An 18,565-nucleotide genomic window follows, 5' to 3' on the forward strand; every position below is an offset into this window, starting at 1 on the left:
TATTTGTGTCGTATTTCTTAAGAGTTCCTGTGCGCACGCGGCAATTTCTCACCGCCCCCCGACTTGTCCGCACAGTCACCTCTGGCATCATGGACAGCTCTTGGCTACTTTAGCCTGGATCTGCGCTCGGGCCTCTGGTTCCGGTTTGAAAAGCCTTCCGCAGGTGAGCGGTTTGTCTGCCTTCTCGTTTCTTGTCCGGACCATCACAAAAGCTTCTCAAAGAGCCTCCCCGTCCCCAGTCCTGCTCTTCTGTGTGTCTGCCCCATGCCATCTGGTCCGTGAGCCACACTAGTTCCCTCCTCAAAACCTATCAATGTTCCCCATTTTCCACGCGATACAAACGCGACGAGTCAACCTGGCATTTAAAGTCCTGCCCGCTCCCTTAGGTCAAAACTCGGCCCCAGATTTCCTTTCTGGCCTCATTTCTCATTTCTCATTCCTTCCCTGGTTGGCTCGTTTATTCAGTCAACAGTTCCACTTTATTTGCCTGTCGCCTCCTGTATTCCGGGGGCCGTGTTCTGCTCTGGGGAACAAAATAAGGCCCCTGTGCTCACTGAGCTCACAGCCTCATGGCAGGTATAGACACACACACTGGTGAGTGCCATGTGGGGTTCGATAAGCACCATCATATGGGAAATGGAGGGTCCACAAGAACCTGTTCAAGGGGGGCCTAACTCTCCCTGGGGTGAGGGTACCACGTTGAGCCCTCAAGGATGAATAAGGGTGGCCGCTGGGAGTAGAACTATGTCTCACCAAGAATGACTTAGATGTGAAGGGCGGTGTGGGGATCTCGGGGACTGACACCACAATGGCGGTTCATGGCTTGGCAAGAGGCCCAGTTCCTGTAGGTGCTTATAAGCCTCGTCCAGGGGACTGCGTCTTACCCTGGAAGAAAAAAAAGACTAGCAGCAGGGAGGCGATGTGGTCACCACCCTCCTGACTCAGCAATCTTTCGAGTGCTCTCAGACTCCCGGGCCTTCACCAGGGCTAGTCTTTCTTCCTGATGCCCCTCCCTTCCCCTCCCTCCTCCCCCGCCTCTCCTCCTGGTACCGTCCTACCCCTTTCAGGGTTCCCATCTGTTTTCCGAAGACTTCCTGCATCCTGGGGTCCGAATTCATTGTTTCTTCCTTTGGCACCTAGAGTCCATTACTTGCATGTTGCCATTTTCACATTCTCCATTATAGATGTTTATGTTAGTTTCACCTGTGTGTCTCCCTCCCTGGACCAAAAGTTCCTTCAAGGTGTGTTTCTCCTGCATTTCCCAGAGCACTTAGCATACAGCGCTTTGAGCCAGGCCTCCCCCAAGCTCTAGTTCCATTGTTTGTTAGCAATGTGGTCTTGGACAAGTCACTTTATCTCTGAGACCTCGAGGTGTCTCATCTATAAAATGGGGTAATGATTTTTATTGCATAGGATAATTGTGAGGATTAAGTAAAGTACCTAGTTAGCACTCAATAAACATTAGTCGCCTTCCTCCCGCCTCTGGTCCCTGGTTCAGAAAGATTGTTGCAACATCGTGGGGGAGCGTCAAGGGAGGGAGGAGGGCCTCGCTCTTCCCGTGGGTCCCGCGGACACACTGGGTGCACCTGAAAGATCTCACGGGCACTGGCTTGCGGAGCGGCCGGGCAGAGAGGCCGGATATCAGCACTGTTGGGCGAAGCCTTGGGCATCAGTGGTAGTCACTGCCACCCGTTCCTATATGGGCATGTTTGACAACTTCCAAGGAGTGCTCATCTTTGATGTAAACAGAAAGAAAACGCTGAAAACGATTCGCAAAAGCAAACTTTATAGTATGAGTCTCCTTGTCTAGGATAATACTTTAAACCAAGGTATGCTCGTAGGGAGAGGTAAACAGTCATCTGCCAGTGAGTCGTTTCCTTCCTGTCCCCGTCGCTGCTCAGTCTGTGTACAGAATCTGTGCTGTGAGATCATAAGGGTCATTGTCATGGCTGTGATCATCCTTGTCATCACCATCAACGGCAGCCTCTTCCTCCCTCCCCTCATCCACCCACAGCTGCCATGTGGGCGGGAGGCAGGGCAGGGGGCAGGGTCCCCCCCTCCTCACCTCCCATGCCATTCTATATAGACCCCGTGGCTATACATAGCCTCGTGGGTCACCGCACTGCTTGGATACGTACTTGATTCTTCCAGCAACCCCACGAGGTAGGTAAGGCAACTACCACCCTTTTAGTCGGCAAGGGGTTGGGGTGCAGAGGACCTGGGTGACTTGGTCAAGTCACAGCCCAGGCTGGGAGTGGAGGGGGATGTGTAGGGCTAGGGCTGAGACTCAGGTGGTTTGAAGCCTGCAGAGGGCTGTGTGAAACAGAGGACAGCCTTGTTTTTGGCAAAATGTCACCGTGAAGTCTGAGGAATTTATAAAGCACGGGTGGAAGCTGGTCTCTTTTTCTACTTCCTTTTGGTCCTTGGAATACCTACTGTGTGCCCAGGACAGGCAAATGTTGGTTGCATAGAGACTAAAGGAGCATGGGAAGGGGAATAATGAGATTGCCCTTGGGTTTATGGGGCTGGTGTGATTTCAGGAATATTCCACAGACGCTCCCTCCTGCCTTCCCGCCTTGGCACACAGATGTGTGAAATTGCAGGAACATATATATTTGTCCTCTGTGGAAGCAGATCTTCACCTCTACTGCTTTACTCGCGTTGCCTCGTGGAAAAGGCAGAAATGTCATCGTACTGGGGATACAGGGAAGGAAGGACTGGTGTTCATTGGGTCCCATTTGTCTATTGAGCAGCGTTAACATTCCAAGTCTGCGTGTTGTCTGCTCTCTTCTGGACCCACCTCGACTCTGACGTGGTTCCTTGCACTTTTACTTTTCGTGCTTTAAACTGCCCTCTCTCTCCCTGCAGGTGTTTGGGGAGAAAGTTTTGGCCAAAGAACAGAAGTATTTCTCTCTATCGAGCCAGCCTCTTGATGAATTTAAAAAGCTAGTAAGACAGGTTGTGAAAGGTTTAGAATTCCAAGAGACGCATATCAGCAGGTGGAGTTTTCAACAAGACCCCTTCCATTTTCTACTCAAGATCATATTGGGATACAATCAGCCATCACCTGCATTGCATTGTCTGCTCTCTGCCGTGGAGATTTCTTTCCTGGGATTGTTTCAAATGATTCTGGACAGTGAAGACCACCCCCCTCTCCCCTCTCCCACTCCCACCCATCCCCACGAGGAGACTCCTTCATGGTCAAGGTCCTAAGACATAGTTTGGTCACTGCTTGCCTAGGGGCAAGGTGACCCGCTTTCCTCTTTTATACTTGAGACATTTATTCTTTGACAACAATGACATTTAATGGCTATGACTTCTTTCGCATTTGGGGCCCTGGGAGCACGGTTTCCTCTAATCTCTAATGGGTTTATTACGGAATCACAGGCATGGAAAAAAAAAATCTCATGATTTACAGCAAGATACAGAGACTTTGAAGAATACCTCATCTTTCATTCCCTTCTCTTTATTGTAACATCCGCAAATGATCTCTTGGGAAAGGAGGCGCGCCAGGCTTGAGTTACTGGGTTCTCCTAGAGTTTGTCAAATCCTTGTTTTTCTCAAGAGAAGGGTGGAAAGTCACATGGCAGGCGGCCATGGTGTTTGACCTTCAAGGCCAGAACTTCTAAGTCTGGGTACTTGTAGGGAGCTGCCTCAAGTATAGCACTCTGACCGTGAGTGCTGTGTGGGTGGGGTCCCTTTGGTGGGAGGGAGGAAGTGCTGGGCTGTGGTGTTCAAGTCCAGCTGCGGCTCATAGTCACCCTGACCGCTTCAGTCAGAGTCCCTGGAGGTGGACCCAGGCATTGGGATTTTTTTTTAAATCTTTATTTATTCTTGAGAGACAGACAGACAGAGCACGAGCGGGGGAGGAACAGAGAGAGATGGAGACACAGAATCCAAAGCAGGCTCCAGGCTCTGAGCTGTCAGCCCAGAGGCCAGCACGGGGCTCGAACTCACGAGCCGTGAGATCATGACCTGAACCAAAGTCAGATGCTTAACCGACTGAGCCACCCAGATGCCCTCAGGCATTGGGACTTTTTTAAAAAGCTTCCCATACCCAAAATGTGGACATGATTGAACACACAGATTCTAATATGCAATATGAACCACTGCTCTAAGGCAGTCTCCAGTTCTAAAGATTCTTAGAAAACATTTAAATAAAGTGAATATTTTTATCTCTATAGTTCCTTCTATCTATTATCTAGTAGGAATAAGAACCTAGCGGGAGAAGTACGTAGTACCTAGCAGAAGTGCCTAGTACCTTGTGAAAGAATTGTCCAGTACCTTGTGGGAGAAGTCCTTAGTACCTTGTGGGAGAAGTACCTAGTATCTTGTGGGGGAGAAGTACCTAGTATCTTGTGGGGGAGAAGTACCTAGTACCTTGTGGGAGAAGTACCTAGTACCTTGTGGGAGAAGTACCTAGTATCTTGTGGGAGAAGTACCTAGTACCTTGTGGGAGAAGTACCTAGTACCTTGTGGGAGAAGTACCTAGTATCTTGTGGGAGAAGTATCTAGTATCTTGTGGGAGAAGTACCTAGTACCTTGTGGGAGAAGTACCTAGTACCTTGTGGGAGAAGTACCTAGTATCTTGTGGGAGAAGTATCTAGTACCTTGTGGGAGAAGTACCTAGTACCTTGTGGGAGAAGTATCTAGTACCTTGTGGGAGAAGTGCTTAGTATCTTGTGGGAGAAGTACCTAGTATCTTGTGGGGGAGAAGTACTCAGTACCTTGTGGGGGAAGTACTCAGTATCTTGTGGGAGAAGTACCTAGTACCTTGTGGGAGAAGTACCTAGTACCTTGTGGGAGAAGTACCTAGTATCTTGTGGGAGAAGTATCTAGTACCTTGTGGGAGAAGTACCTAGTACCTTGTGGGAGAAGTATCTAGTACCTTGTGGGAGAAGTGCTTAGTATCTTGTGGGAGAAGTGCCTAGTATCTTGTGGGGGAGAAGTACTCAGTACCTTGTGGGGGAAGTACTCAGTATCTTGTGGGAGAAGTACCTAGTACCTTGTGGGAGAAGTACCTAGTACCTTGTGGGAGAAGTACCTAGTACCTTGTGGGAGAAGTACCTAGTATCTTGTGGGAGAAGTACCTAGTACCTTGTGGGAGAAGTACCTAGTATCTTGTGGGAGAAGTACCTAGTACCTTGTGGGAGAAGTACCTAGTACCTTGTGGGAGAAGTACCTAGTACCTTGTGGGAGAAGTACCTAGTACCTTGTGGGAGAAGTACCTAGTATCTTGTGGGAGAAGTGCCTAGTATCTTGTGGGAGAAGTACCTAGTATCTTGTGGGGGAGAAGTACTCAGTACCTTGTGGGGGAAGTACCTAGTACCTTGTGGGAGAAGTACCTAGTACCTTGTGGGAGAAGTACCTAGTATCTTGTGGGAGAAGTACCTAGTATCTTGTGGGAGAAGTACCTAGTATCTTGTGGGAGGAGTACCTAGTACCTTGTGGGAGAAGTATCTAGTATCTTGTGGGAGAAGTACCTAGTACCTTGTGGGAGAAGTATCTAGTATCTTGTGGGAGAAGTGCTTAGTATCTTGTGGGAGAAGTACCTAGTATCTTGTGGGGGAGAAGTACTCAGTACCTTGTGGGGGAAGTACCTAGTACCTTGTGGGAGAAGTACCTAGTACCTTGTGGGAGAAGTACCTAGTATCTTGTGGGAGGAGTACCTAGTATCTTGTGGGAGGAGTACCTAGTACCTTGTGGGAGGAGTACCTAGTACCTTGTGGGAGGAGTACCTAGTATCTTGTGGGAGAAGTACCTAGTATCTTGTGGGAGGAGTACCTAGTACCTTGTGGGAGGAGTACCTAGTACCTTGTGGGAGAAGTACCTAGTATCTTGTGGGAGAAGGACTTAGTATCTTGTGGGAGGAGTACCTAGTATCTTGTGGGAGAAGTACCTAGTACCTTGTGGGAGAAGTACCTAGTATCTTGTGGGAGAAGTACCTAGTACCTTGTGGGAGAAGTATCTAGTATCTTGTGGGAGAAGTGCTTAGTATCTTGTGGGAAAAGTACCTAATATCTTGTGGGGGAGAAGTACTTAGTATCTTGTGGGAGAAGTACCTAGTATCTTGTGGGAGAAGTACCTAGTATCTTGTGGGAGAAGTACCTAGTATCTTGTGGGGGAGAAGTACTCAGTACCTTGTGGGGGAAGTACCTAGTACCTTGTGGGAGAAGTACCTAGTACCTTGTGGGAAAAGTACCTAGTACCTTGTGGGAGAAGTACCTAGTATCTTGTGGGAGAAGTACCTAGTATCTTGTGGGAGAAGTACCTAGTACCTTGTGGGAGAAGTACCTAGTACCTTGTGGGAGAAGTACCTAGTACCTTGTGGGAGAAGTATCTAGTATCTTGTGGGAGAAGTACCTAGTATCTTGTGGGGGAGAAGTACTCAGTACCTTGTGGGGGAAGTACTTAGTATCTTGTGGGAGAAGTACTTAGTACCTTGTGGGAGAAGTACCTAGTACCTTGTGGGAGAAGTACCTAGTACCTTGTGGGAGAAGTACCTAGTATCTTGTGGGGGAGAAGTACCCAGTACCTTGTGGGGGAAGTACCTAGTACCTTGTGGGAGAAGTACCTAGTACCTTGTGGGAGAAGTACCTAGTACCTTGTGGGAGAAGTACCTAGTATCTTGTGGGAGAAGTACCTAGTATCTTGTGGGAGGAGTACCTAGTATCTTGTGGGAGGAGTACCTAGTACCTTGTGGGAGAAGTATCTAGTACCTTGTGGGAGAAGTACCTAGTATCTTGTGGGAGAAGGACTTAGTATCTTGTGGGAGGAGTACCTAGTATCTTGTGGGAGAAGTACCTAGTACCTTGTGGGAGAAGTACCTAGTATCTTGTGGGAGAAGTACCTAGTACCTTGTGGGAGAAGTATCTAGTATCTTGTGGGAGAAGTACTTAGTATCTTGTGGGAGGAGTACCTAGTACCTTGTGGGAGAAGTACCTAGTATCTTGTGGGAGAAGTACCTAGTATCTTGTGGGAGAAGTACCTAGTATCTTGTGGGAGAAGGACTTAGTATCTTGTGGGAGGAGTACCTAGTACCTTGTGGAAGAAGTACCTGGCATCCAGAAGGAGAAGAAGGGGTGAACAATGGTACCTCTAGCTCCAACACCTCCTACAAGCCTGGAGTCTGTAGACCTTCACCATGTAATCCTCACCCCAGCTCTTCTAAGTAGGCCCACCATTCCAGCAGAATTCACATGAAGTTGGACACGCTGAGGTTCACCTGGTAGCTAAAGGTAGAACCAGGATTCGAATGCAGGCCTTCTGGGCCCCCAAGTTCAATTTCTTTGCTTCTCACCTGGATAGCGTCTAGTGGGTCGGGTGCTTCAGCCCCCCTCTAGCCCCTATGACAGCAGGTAAGATCCCCTCCTTCTCCGAGGCCGTGGACGATAGGATCCGTTATAACTGCACCCTCCAGATTGCCTTGGGAACCCCAGGGGTCAAGAGTGCTTTCCTTCTGGTTCACGGGACCACCAGGGTTCCCCCAATTCTCCCAGTGTCGGCCTCCAAATGAGTCCCCCAGCCTGCCCCGCACAGAAACACCAAAGCATTTTGTTAAATCTGTATCCTGATTTCCAGCTTGGGAAGAACAGTCCCCATAACCACGGCTGCCTCTGAACTATCATTTTTCAGAATCCCTCCAAGAACCTGGGACTGTGATTCGCAAGTCACAGCCCTGTGGGTATTAGCAGTGCGTTCTGACTGTTCCTCTCAGGTTGTCCTCTTCTCTTCAGCGGGGTGACAGCATGAAGGGGCATGGAAGCCTGAGGAGGAAATGTAACAGGTCTCTGGGTGTCCATTAAAAGCCAATTATGCAGAAACCGCACAAGAAGACGGGCTCAGCAGAAGCACGATGATGTACGTGCAAGGGTTTTGAGTCACAGGAAAGGCCATGTGCGTCAACAGTCTGATCTGACTTCCCTCTCGCCCCACGCACACCTGATGTGACCCTAGGACATATTCCTGTCGGGGGTCCCGTTCTGCTGAAAGTCAGGTCCGTCTGGGAATCGTGGTCGATCCTGAGTGTTGGCTTAGAGAAGGCGGAGCGCCGATTGGAAGGTGTTGGGAAGATGGCAGCCAGCACCGGAGAGGGACCTGGATTCATGCATGACGACGAAAAGAAACAAAGCGAGGGCAGTCTGCATAACTTGGAGCGGACTCAGGAGAGAGCGGCAGCTGCCTTCTTTACGGCCTCCAGGGCTGCCTCCCGTGTGTCAGGCCAGGCCAGGCCGGGCTATGCTGCAGTCACGAAATAAGCCACATAGGTTGCAGCGGCTTCATAACTACCATAGTTTGTCTCTCTGCGGAAGTGCAATGCGGATGGTGAGTTCGCTTCAGTTTTGTGGTAACGCCATCTGGGACACGGAGCCTTGGTGACAGCTGCCATGAGGGCAGAGAGAGAGAGGGAGGCGGGTATCAGCTTCAGGTCGCCTCAGCCTGGATGTGACAGAGCCATATGACCAGTGAAGCCAAAAACATTTACTATCTGGCATTTAGAGGACAAAGGTTGCCAGTCTGACATAGACAATCAGCTGGCTTCTGAAATCTTTCCTTTTCTTTATTCAACGTGATTTCTGTAACACCATATGGCAAACACTGCTTTAAGTGGTTTACAGATATAAACTCCTTGAATCCTGATAATAACTCCGTGAGGGGGATATTATTATCCCCATCTCTCAGATCAGCAGATTGATGTCTAGAGGTGCTACATGAGGTGCAGTAAGGGTGCGGCCAGCCCAGGGTTCAAAACCAGGCGCTGGGATTCCAGAATCCTTGCTCTAACCACTGCCCTCTGCATGCCGTGAAAGCTCGCTGCGAAAACCCAGGCTTGAGGTGCTTGGGGGTGACGAGAGGTTGGAATGCATGGGGCTCATCAGCTCACGGGGAAGCAGTGCTGGAAAAGGCTCAGAGAGCACTGGAGCCGACGCTCTCCTGTATCAGAGGACGGCTAGGCTTCTGGGGAAACTGAGGCCCAGGAAGCGAAGTGGGGTCTTCAAACTTTCCCAGCAAGCTCCGGTTGTCCTAGCAGGTTAAAGGCTAGTGAGAGGTGGCCGGACCAAAGCTCCTAGATGACAACAAAGGCGTTTTCATGATGGAAACCGCAGGACAGACTCAAAAGGAGAGAGAACAGTTTTGTGGAACCCCTACGCCCCTTCCCCCAGGTGAATAATTGGCGACGTTTGGCCAATCTCATTTCACCTATCACCTGCCAACGATTTCAGAGTGGGGAGCGGACTTTCCAAAATAAATCCCGGACATCCTGTTATGTTACACACAAATACCCTAGTGTCCAAATTCATTTTGGTGGAGGATTTGGGAGAGAAAGTGAGGCGTAGAGCAGTCGTCTGGGGCAGAGCCGGTCCCTGGGACCGGGGAGGGCACTGCTGTTTTCCACGACTGTCAGAGGAAGGTTTGCACACACCCATTCCTCCCTGGCCCTTGATTCCCTCCCCTGTGAGTAATGCCAGTGCCTGCCAGACTCAGGGCTCCCGGTGGGGGGGAAGAAAACACCTCGTGGAACGCTGTCTGCAGCCAAGATGAAAAAAAAGTATCTTGAGTGGATCCCTTCTTCACCACCATCCTCCCTTTCCAAGAGCAGCCCCTGCCCGTGTGGGGCCTCTGTGCCCTGCTGGGCGGGTGTCCACATCAGCTGAGTCGCGAGTATCGCCCCTATTATCTTATTTACCCGAGTTTGTCGTTTTCCACCAACGTGAGTCACCCCTTGAAAGGGAAACAGAGAGCCTGGGGAGATGAGCCTCTGGTCAAACCCTCACAGCCCCTCCTCTGGAAGCTGAATCTTCCCCTTTGAACTCTCAACTGAGCACCCAAAAGCGGGGCGGGGGTGTGTGGCCGGTCGAGGGGCATTTGGCCTCTTAGAAGGGCCGCTGGGCAGATGGTGTCAGACTTGGGTGGGGGAGCGGCTAGGTGGCCTTGTGTAATTCTGGAAGCTCTGTTCCCACTCTCCAAGCTGCCTGCTGGGTCTTCCCAGAGAGAGTGTCCTTTTCCATCACGCTGGAGTGGACCCTCCTGCAGCCCAGGAGAGAAAGGTGTCTACCCAGCATCCAAAGAAGCCCCCTCTTCTGGGGCAGCCAAGGTGGGAAGCAGGAGGAGGACCACTTCCTCGGGCCCTGGAGCATGCCCATGCTTGGCCACCCCAGGCTTGATAATAGCAGCCACCCCTATACACGGTCGTCCCCCTGTGCCAGCCACAGGTGCTACACTAGGTCCCCTGTGAACAGACCAGTTTGGAAGAGAGCCAGGGAATCCTTTTGTGCCATCTCTTCCTGGGCCAGGACAGACACTGGGCTTCCCACTTCCTCTGTAGCACCCCCCCCCCCCGCCCCCCGTAACCTCTTCCTTAGGTGCATTTTCATACTGATTTTTAATTTAACAAATGCTCATGCAGCACTATTCTGCTGTTAAAGCACTGTTTAAGTACTTTAGAACTATTAGCTTATTCTAACCTTCAGACTGACCCTTGGAGGCAAGTAACATTATCCTTGCTTTCCGGGTAAGGAAACTCAGGCACAGAGAGGCAATTGCCCGGGGTCCACAGCCAGCATCGTAGAGAGTCTACTAGCCTCGCTCCAGGTCTGGGTCAGAATCCCTAAGCTCTGTCTTCTCATTTAAGTCCTACAACCACCCAGCAAGGTAGGGATTATTCCCACCTACTCAGGACACTGAGACTCAGAGGTTAATTTTGCTCAAGGTCACACAGATATAAGTGACAAGATGGCAATGGAATTCGCTTTTGTCTGACCCCAAGCTGACCCAGACTGAACTAACAGCTCAGACTACGGGGGAAGAACATTCTACCTTGATGAGTGTACACAGCACGAGTCCTTTCCTTCAATCTCCTGTAGCCAATCAGGAACACCCCCTTCCCATTACCTGAATTCTTCTTTCTCTTCTTCCATTTTCTTTCTTTATCTCTACCTGTCACCGTGTTTGGACCCTCTACTTGGAAGGCGAATAGCAGTACTGATCACCAAGGGCATATTGTATTATCTTTGAGTATAATGGGAGTGCTGCTAATATTTTCTTCTTTCTTTTCCAAGGACAGCGGTTTACTGTGGCTCTTTGGTGCCCAGGAAGAGCCCTGCATCGGGAGGAAGATGGTGGAGGTACTGACTGTGGCTCTGCCTCTTGCTTCCAAGAGAACTTGGACAAGTCACGTGACTTCTCTGATCTTCAGCGTTACCATGTAGCATCGGACAAGATCTAGGGTTGGTTGTTCAAATGTTTACATTTAGCTTCTTTTTTTTTTTTTTTAAGTTGCAGAATATGTTGGTGACAAGAAATCTTAAAAGTACCTCCAAATACAAAAGAAGTACCGTATTTGTTAATGTATCATGGTGGCCATGGAGGGCTCTGCTGAGCTTAAGTTTGGAAATCAATGCATTAGATAATAACAAACTGCATGATTATATGAAGCCAAGAGGATCAATCAATATATTAGTTTCCTAGGTAAAAAAATTACCACACATTTGATGGCTTAAAACAACTGAAATGCATTGTCTCACGGTTCTGGAGACCAGAAGTTCAAAACCAAAGTGTCGGCAAGGTCACACCCACTCCAAAGACCATACGGGAGAATCCCTCCTTGCCCCTTCCTGAACTTCTGGTGGCTCTGACAACCTTGGCATTCCTTGGCTTGTAGCTACATCACACTGATCTCTGCTTCTGTCTTCGCATGGCCTCCTCCCCTGTGTTCTGTATCTTCTCTTTTGTCTCTTCCAAGCACACATGTCATCGGATTTAGGCCCCACCTGGATAATATAGGATGTTCTCCACCCAAGATGCTTAACTTACATGTGCAAAGACTCTTTTCCCAATAAGATCATAGTCACAGGTTCTAGGGATGTGGATGTGGATGTATGTATCGTTTAGGGCCACCATTCAATGCACTGCAATCGGTAATACCTTTTAAGCATCTAGTATATACCAGGCATTGTGCGAAGCCTGCCAGGCAACAGAGATACTTGAGATAAAAATGCTACTCCCTGGAAACCTTGAGGCTCATTTGAGAATCTCTGTTTAATTTCAAGCCTCCTCCCTCCCTTTATTCCTTTTAAAGATAGGTTTATGGAGATATAATTTACATGCAGTAACCTTCACCCTGGTTAGGTATCCACCTGATGAAACAGGCTTAGAGAGGTAAAATAATTTGCTCCAGAATACACAGGGAGGAAGTGGCAGAATCTGGGAGTTGAGCCTATGTTCCCTATCACCAGGGCTTGCATATCAAACCAGCGGTCTCCATGGTCTCCACTCTTTCTTTGGGTGCTTCCACCTCCTCCTCTGTCAGATAAAAAGGCTGGCAAGATGCTTTCTAGAGGATCTGAGAGCTCTGACATTGGAAACTGTCATGGTGAAGTGCAGAGAAGCACTCTTTATTCAAAGGAACCCTTCAGGACGAGGAGAATCTTCCTGAGATGGAAATTTGTATGCCTTCCAGAAGCATTTGGCTGATTTGTGTCTATGTGCTGGTTAAATGGATTTACAGCTCATGATATCTCATTTCAATTTAACTAATCCTCACAAAATGGACAAGTGATTTAAGCGGTTCCGTGAAGGGACTGCAAGCTGAAGATAATATTAATGAGGCAAACCCGAGGGACCTGCGGGAGGATGGCCGGCTGGATGCTTCTGTGACTCCTGGTGCTTTTGCCGCTTTTCAGCGAATGACTGGATAAAAATAATGGCAGTCTAATTACATCAATCACAGCATTGGTTGAAAGACTTAAAAAATTATTGAGAAGACTATTTGAAATATGGCCTTTCATCCGCTGTGGTTAATGATGAGTCTCTCTTTGCATCTTGACATAACTGATGAGGGTATGAAGCCATTGCAATTAGCAAGACATTAAGAATTTTTTTCCCCAGCTGGTTAAAGGCATGATACTCAATCCAGGCCTTTACAGATTTTGGTTAAAACTCATAATTTTGAATTTATTACTTAAGAGCAAAAGTGGGAGGCCATAATCCATTGGTCAAACGCTTGTTCCCCTTGCTATGGTAAAAAGGGCTGAAGAAATACCTGAAAACTACCCAGGGACACATTAAAATGGATTCCGTAGTCATTAAATATTGTTGCAAGATTCATAGACCTTGTTGCTGAAGAGTTGAAGGGACAGCAAACAAATAATCCAGTGTGAGAGATTTGGTATGCAATTGGTGGAAAGTACAATATTTCCAGCACGTTTCAGCTTATGCTGTTTCTAGATTGCTCATGTCAGTCATGAAACACATTGGTGGGCCCTTTCTTATGAGCTCTTTAAGAAAAGATGTGCCAGAAAAAATTATGTTCTCAACAGTAACTAAATTTCTTTTTTTTTAATTTTAAATGTTTTTATTTATTTTTGAGACAGAGAGAGACAGAGCATGAGCAGGGGAAGGGCAGGGAGAGGGGGAGACACAGAATCTGAAGCAGCCTCCAGGCTCTGAGCCATCAGCACAGAGCCCGACACGGAGCTTGAACTCACAGAGTGTGAGATCATGACCTGAGCTGAAGTCGGATGCTCAACCGACTGAGCCATCCAGGCGCCCCAGTAAATGAATTTCTTAACAAAAGCAATACTTTGGGTATGTATGTCGATTAGAGTGGAAAAAAAATTTCATGAGCTAGCACCCTATGTGAAATTTATTTACTGCTTTGTCCACAGCAAGCTATGTAAGCCAGGAAGTTTAAGCCGCAAAAGCACAGAGCACAACAGGCTCTCATTGATGTGGATCATTACATAGAGGCAAGAAGTTTAAAATATGGCAGAATCTTTATAACACTTTGTAATTAGATAGGAACTTCGCCCGGAAATATTTTATTCAAGAAGGGATTCCCTTATTCTCTGCTGGCCAAGTGTTTGAAATGGCGAGTGAACAAATTCAAGGGTTCAAATTATTTGATCTTTTCCAGGCTGACAAGTAGCTGTCAGGAGTGAGCGATAGCAGGTACATTTGAAAAAAAAAAAACACAAACAGTGCACTTAAGTTGTCCCCACAGGGTAGATGTCACCACTTAATAACGAGACAGTAACTGCCTTCTGGAGAAACGAGTAAGCTGTGGTGAGATGCCATCGTACGTACGTGCACCAAAATGGCCAAAATGAAAAAGATGGACAATACCAAGAGGAGGTGAGAATGTGGAGCGCTCAGACCTCCAACCTTGGCCGGAATGCAAATTCTCGGAACCAGTCAGGCAACTGTTCGGCACGGTCTCAAAAGCAGAACATAAGCAAACCCAGTGACCCAGCAATTCCACTGCAGGCATATACCTGATGGAAATTCAAACACGCTCTTGGAAAAGGCAGGCTTTGCAATGCACATAGCAACACTGTTTCTAATATACTAACACTGAAATTTATCCAACGTCCCATCAAAAGCAAAATGGATCAACTTATTGTGCATTGGCAGGAGACAATCCCCTACCTGATGAGAATAAGTGATCCATGACAACTTCAGTGATATGGATGAATCTCACAAATAAAGTTTTGAGCAAAATGAGCCCGACACACAAAAAGGTGCTTCCTGTATGATTTCACTCACATGAAGTTTAAAGAAACACGACAAACAGGCAAAATGAATCTGAAAGCTAGGATAGTGGTTACCTTGGCCATGGAAATAACTGGAAAGGGCACAAAAGAGCTTTTGATAATGTGACTGCAGGTAATGTTCTGTTTCTTGTTCTGTGTCTTTAGCTGGGTGTGCTCAGTTAAATACAAATACATTCATCTGTACACTTGTGTACATTTTCCTGTATGCATGTTGTTCTTGAATACAAAGGAAAAAATGATACTTTTCCCATGAAGACAGTGTTTGAGCACTGAGGGTGTGAAACATTTCCAGTGGTAGTATTGTTAAAAATGATGTGTTATAACTGAGATCTGTGTTCCCGGAAGGACTGAAACAGAATATTCTAGCCTGTTTTAAGTTTCCAAAGGTAACGTTATTGAATGTTCAACTAGCTTTTTTTTTTTTCTTTTTAATTCCAATAAATCGTGGGGAGAATGGATTGTTATCAGGGAGTTTAGAGATGTACTAACCAAATTTCACCAAAAACCTTTGCATAACTGGTAGATGGAATTGAAAAATGAGTATTATGACTAAGGTAACAATGCTGTGCTTCTTTCGTTTGAATTTACATGTCTCTTCCAGTAACGACAGGCACTAAAAGCAAGTGTCAGAACAAACTGAATTTAGGACCAAACCATTAATCACTATGTCATACAGATTAATCCAAGATCGAAAAAACTGAGAAAAGCATATTCAAAATCATATTGGTCTCACTAAAAGAATTTTTATTATATCCATAATTTTTCACGAAAGCAAAAAAGTTCTTAAGAGTTGCTAAATAAAATAAAAATTAATAAAAATTTTTTAATTCATCTTGACTTCAACCTTTTAAATTGACATTTTATGTATATTTTATAATATTGATAATATATTAGAATAATAATATGTATAGATAAATTAAAAATATACATGCATGCAGTGAAAGTCTGTGCTGGAAGTTTCATTGTTGATAGGGTGCTCAATCAGAAAAAAGCTCAGAGACGGTTGGTCTCCACCAGCAGTTAGCCGTTAGAAACAGGTTATTTTAATTGATATGGGTGAGGAACCAAAGAGATGAAGTACTGAATTCTCAACATGCCACTTACTGCCAAAATGTGCCAAAATCTGTGATTCTGAGCAATCAGTCAATGTACCTGGATCTGGGTGTTCTCGTTAGTAGAACAGAAAGTTAGCCCCTGTTGGAAAAAGTTTGTCCAGGTAATTAAATGAGTCAATATACGTAAATTTCTTAATACCTTGAGTGGCTTATGGAGGTTTAATCAATAGTCACTTCTACTGTCACATAGTCATTTACTAGTGTTTTCCAAACTTGCCTCATGATAAGGATCTTCTGCATGCTTAGGAAAATGCTTGGGTCTACCTCCGATTTTCTGAATTAAAATCTTCATGGGTAGAACCTTGGAGGTTGTATCTTTAAAAGGCAATTTTTATGGCCAAGCAAGTTTGAGAAAGACTGATTTACAAGGTGCTGAAGCTCTCTTCCCTTTAATGATTAGCTCCATGCATGAGTCTTACCTCATAAGAGCCAGAAACTCTCATAGGACCATCTCTGTCCTGCACAGCATCCAGCAGAGAGCTCTATAACCCACTGGGTGGAGAAGGCCAAGGTGAGAGCTCCATGTCTGGGCTGATAAACAAAAAATGGGTCCTAGTTGGACCCACTGGACCCACTGGAGAGACTGGGAGAGGCAACAGGCTGACATGTCTGCAGGAGAGGGGCAGCGTGAAGAAGTAGGAGGAACTTCCCCCTTAGGCTTGGGCTCAGAAGTAGGACTAGTTCCTTGGGGGGCTAAGTGGGAGATGCTGGAGGGAAAGCATGGGGCCTAGGCACACCGGGAAGGCTCTGAGTCCTAAGTCCTATGTCCGAGGTGGGAGCTGGCCACAACTGACCGATAAAATTAGACGGGTCCAGGATGGGATAGACGTGGTGCTTTACGTTTGACCTTGTTGATGAAGATCCACACATTCCATTCCCATTGACTTAGGAGAGACTGGTCCTTGAGATGGAGGCTTGTCCTGTGCATGAGGATCGAGCAGGCTAGAAGCATAGGAGGTGCCTGCTTATTCAGGCTGGCCTATACTCGGTGCTTAATAAATGCATGCACATTCAGCATGCAGTTGGGTAATCCTACTGAATCGTCTCTTGTCATTTTGTCTTCTGTGCATCCAATTTTCTTCCCCGTTCTTCTCCCTGCCTCCGCAAGGAAGACTGTCCCGGGTGGGCAGCACTCTCTCCCTGTGTTTGCTCTTCCCTAGCACAGACGCTCTGCTGTGTCCTGACAGCCCTGAGTTGCCCTCAATTTGAAGGTGTGGATAATTAAGCTAATGAACACTTTTCCACTGGCTGCTGAAAGCCTCATTAATCTACACACATGTTGCCACAGGCAAATTATGGCGTCAAGGGTGGGAGGATCAACAAAAATAACTTCAGAAATTCATTAATCAGACTTAGTCAAGCTCGCTGTTTGGAACGGGGAGTTCTTATCCAGCCGTGGCCAGAGGATCAGATTTTTTTTTTTTTCCCAGCTACATGAAAGGGACTTCTTAAGCAATATTTCGGAACATCTAGGTTATTGTACTGGTATTTATGACTCTAGTGGTTGATGCTAATGAAATCTGTCCGAAGACTTCCGTGTGGAGGATTCGAGAAATGCTGAGTGGATGGTCAGGTTTCCAAGCACACAAGAGGGAAAATATGATCACGAGATCACACGTAAAAACATACCTAGCTCTGATGGAAGTGGTTCACGCCACCAAATAGTCATTTTCTCCCCAACATTTCACAGCTGTCCTTGGAGTCATTTGGAGCTGGTGACTCCTTCCTGTTAATGGATGGTGAGCAGGGGCAAGATCTGGCATGCCTCCATGGCCGCCTCAGAGCCCACCGTTCTAGATGGCAAACTAACAAGATGGGGAACTGCTTGACCCATATGGGATTCACAGGCATGAAGAATAAAGTATATGATAAGCCATGGAGATCTCTTACTTATCTGTTAATCAGCAGAGTCCGTTGCCTCCTGGTCTATTCGCCAACCACTTAAGGCTAAGGGTTGTTTTTTTCGAACATGGTGATTAGATTAGTTGTCTCATATCCTCATGAGCAGAGAGTCTGGATTGCAGCATGGCCTTCAACAGGCTCTTCTATGGATAAGTTGGGGTCTTTTTCAGACATTTGGGGTCATGGGTGCCGGATGATAAAATAGTTACATGGATTCTAAGCTTCCTGAATAACCATTTACCCTGAAAGTGCTCATTAGCAAATTAACGTGAGCCTCAGGAGAGAGTCTCTACTCAATGTTGTTCAACAGTTTAATCGGTGACTTGGGTGTGCCACTGAGAAGGGAAACACACTGAGGGTCTTGACCGACAGAGTCAGAACTCAAACTCTGGCAGTCGAGAACAATGGGCTTCATATGACACGGTGGGAGAAAAGCATCACATATGAATATGAGACATGAGATTTGAACAATAGCATCACAGGAGAGGAGGCGTGAATTTGAAGAGCATTTTGAAAATAGCTGTGAGTAGGCTAGTAACCAGGGCTCGAGACCAAGTAAGAGTCCTCTAAGCTCTAATAATCTCTTATTCCCCAATACTCTCTCTACCTACAGACCTATTTAGGAGAGTGGAAAGTGGGTGAAATGGGGAGAGAAAAGAGAAAGAACACATGGTCTGGGATTCAGTTGACAAGTCTCCAAATCCTTTAATAAATGTGAAGCCAGGCCCTTCAAAGTTGGCATTGAAAGGAGAATCTTCGTGAAGAATCTTCGTGACTGACCTTAGGGGACATGGATTTGATATATTAAGATGGCCAGGAGCTCCTCTCACTGCTTGAGGTAATGCGAGACCACAAGCCCAAAGTTACTTTTGGGGACTTAGGAAATCTCCTTTGTACATCAAAGTTACACCGACTCAGAAGCTCTGTAAACACAAAGAGGATCTGAATTCGTTGGAGGTCCTGATCCTGGTTGAAGTTTCTGGTGGCTTTCCTCAG

At 46.8% G+C, this 18,565-nt stretch overlaps 1 long non-coding RNA gene across 6 annotated transcripts in view; it reads left to right on the forward strand.

Moving 5' to 3' along the window:
• The first annotated feature begins 1,130 nt into the window (after nucleotides 1-1,130).
• LOC111558569 overlaps nucleotides 1,131-18,565 on the forward strand; it is a 243,718-nt gene continuing 226,283 nt past the window's right edge. For 2 of the 6 annotated variants that reach the window (XR_002739592.2, XR_006592315.1), the window contains exons 1-2: nucleotides 1,135-2,163; nucleotides 11,061-11,228. This is a non-coding gene — a long non-coding RNA (uncharacterized LOC111558569). Of the gene's footprint in view, nucleotides 2,164-11,060; nucleotides 11,229-18,565 lie in introns of all 6 variants that reach the window. The other 4 variants (XR_006592311.1, XR_006592314.1, XR_006592313.1 and 1 more) reach the window with 4 other exon arrangements.

The sequence above is a fragment of the Felis catus genome, chromosome F2 (assembly GCF_018350175.1).
Source record: "Felis catus isolate Fca126 chromosome F2, F.catus_Fca126_mat1.0, whole genome shotgun sequence".
NCBI classification, from domain to species: domain Eukaryota; kingdom Metazoa; phylum Chordata; class Mammalia; order Carnivora; family Felidae; genus Felis; species Felis catus.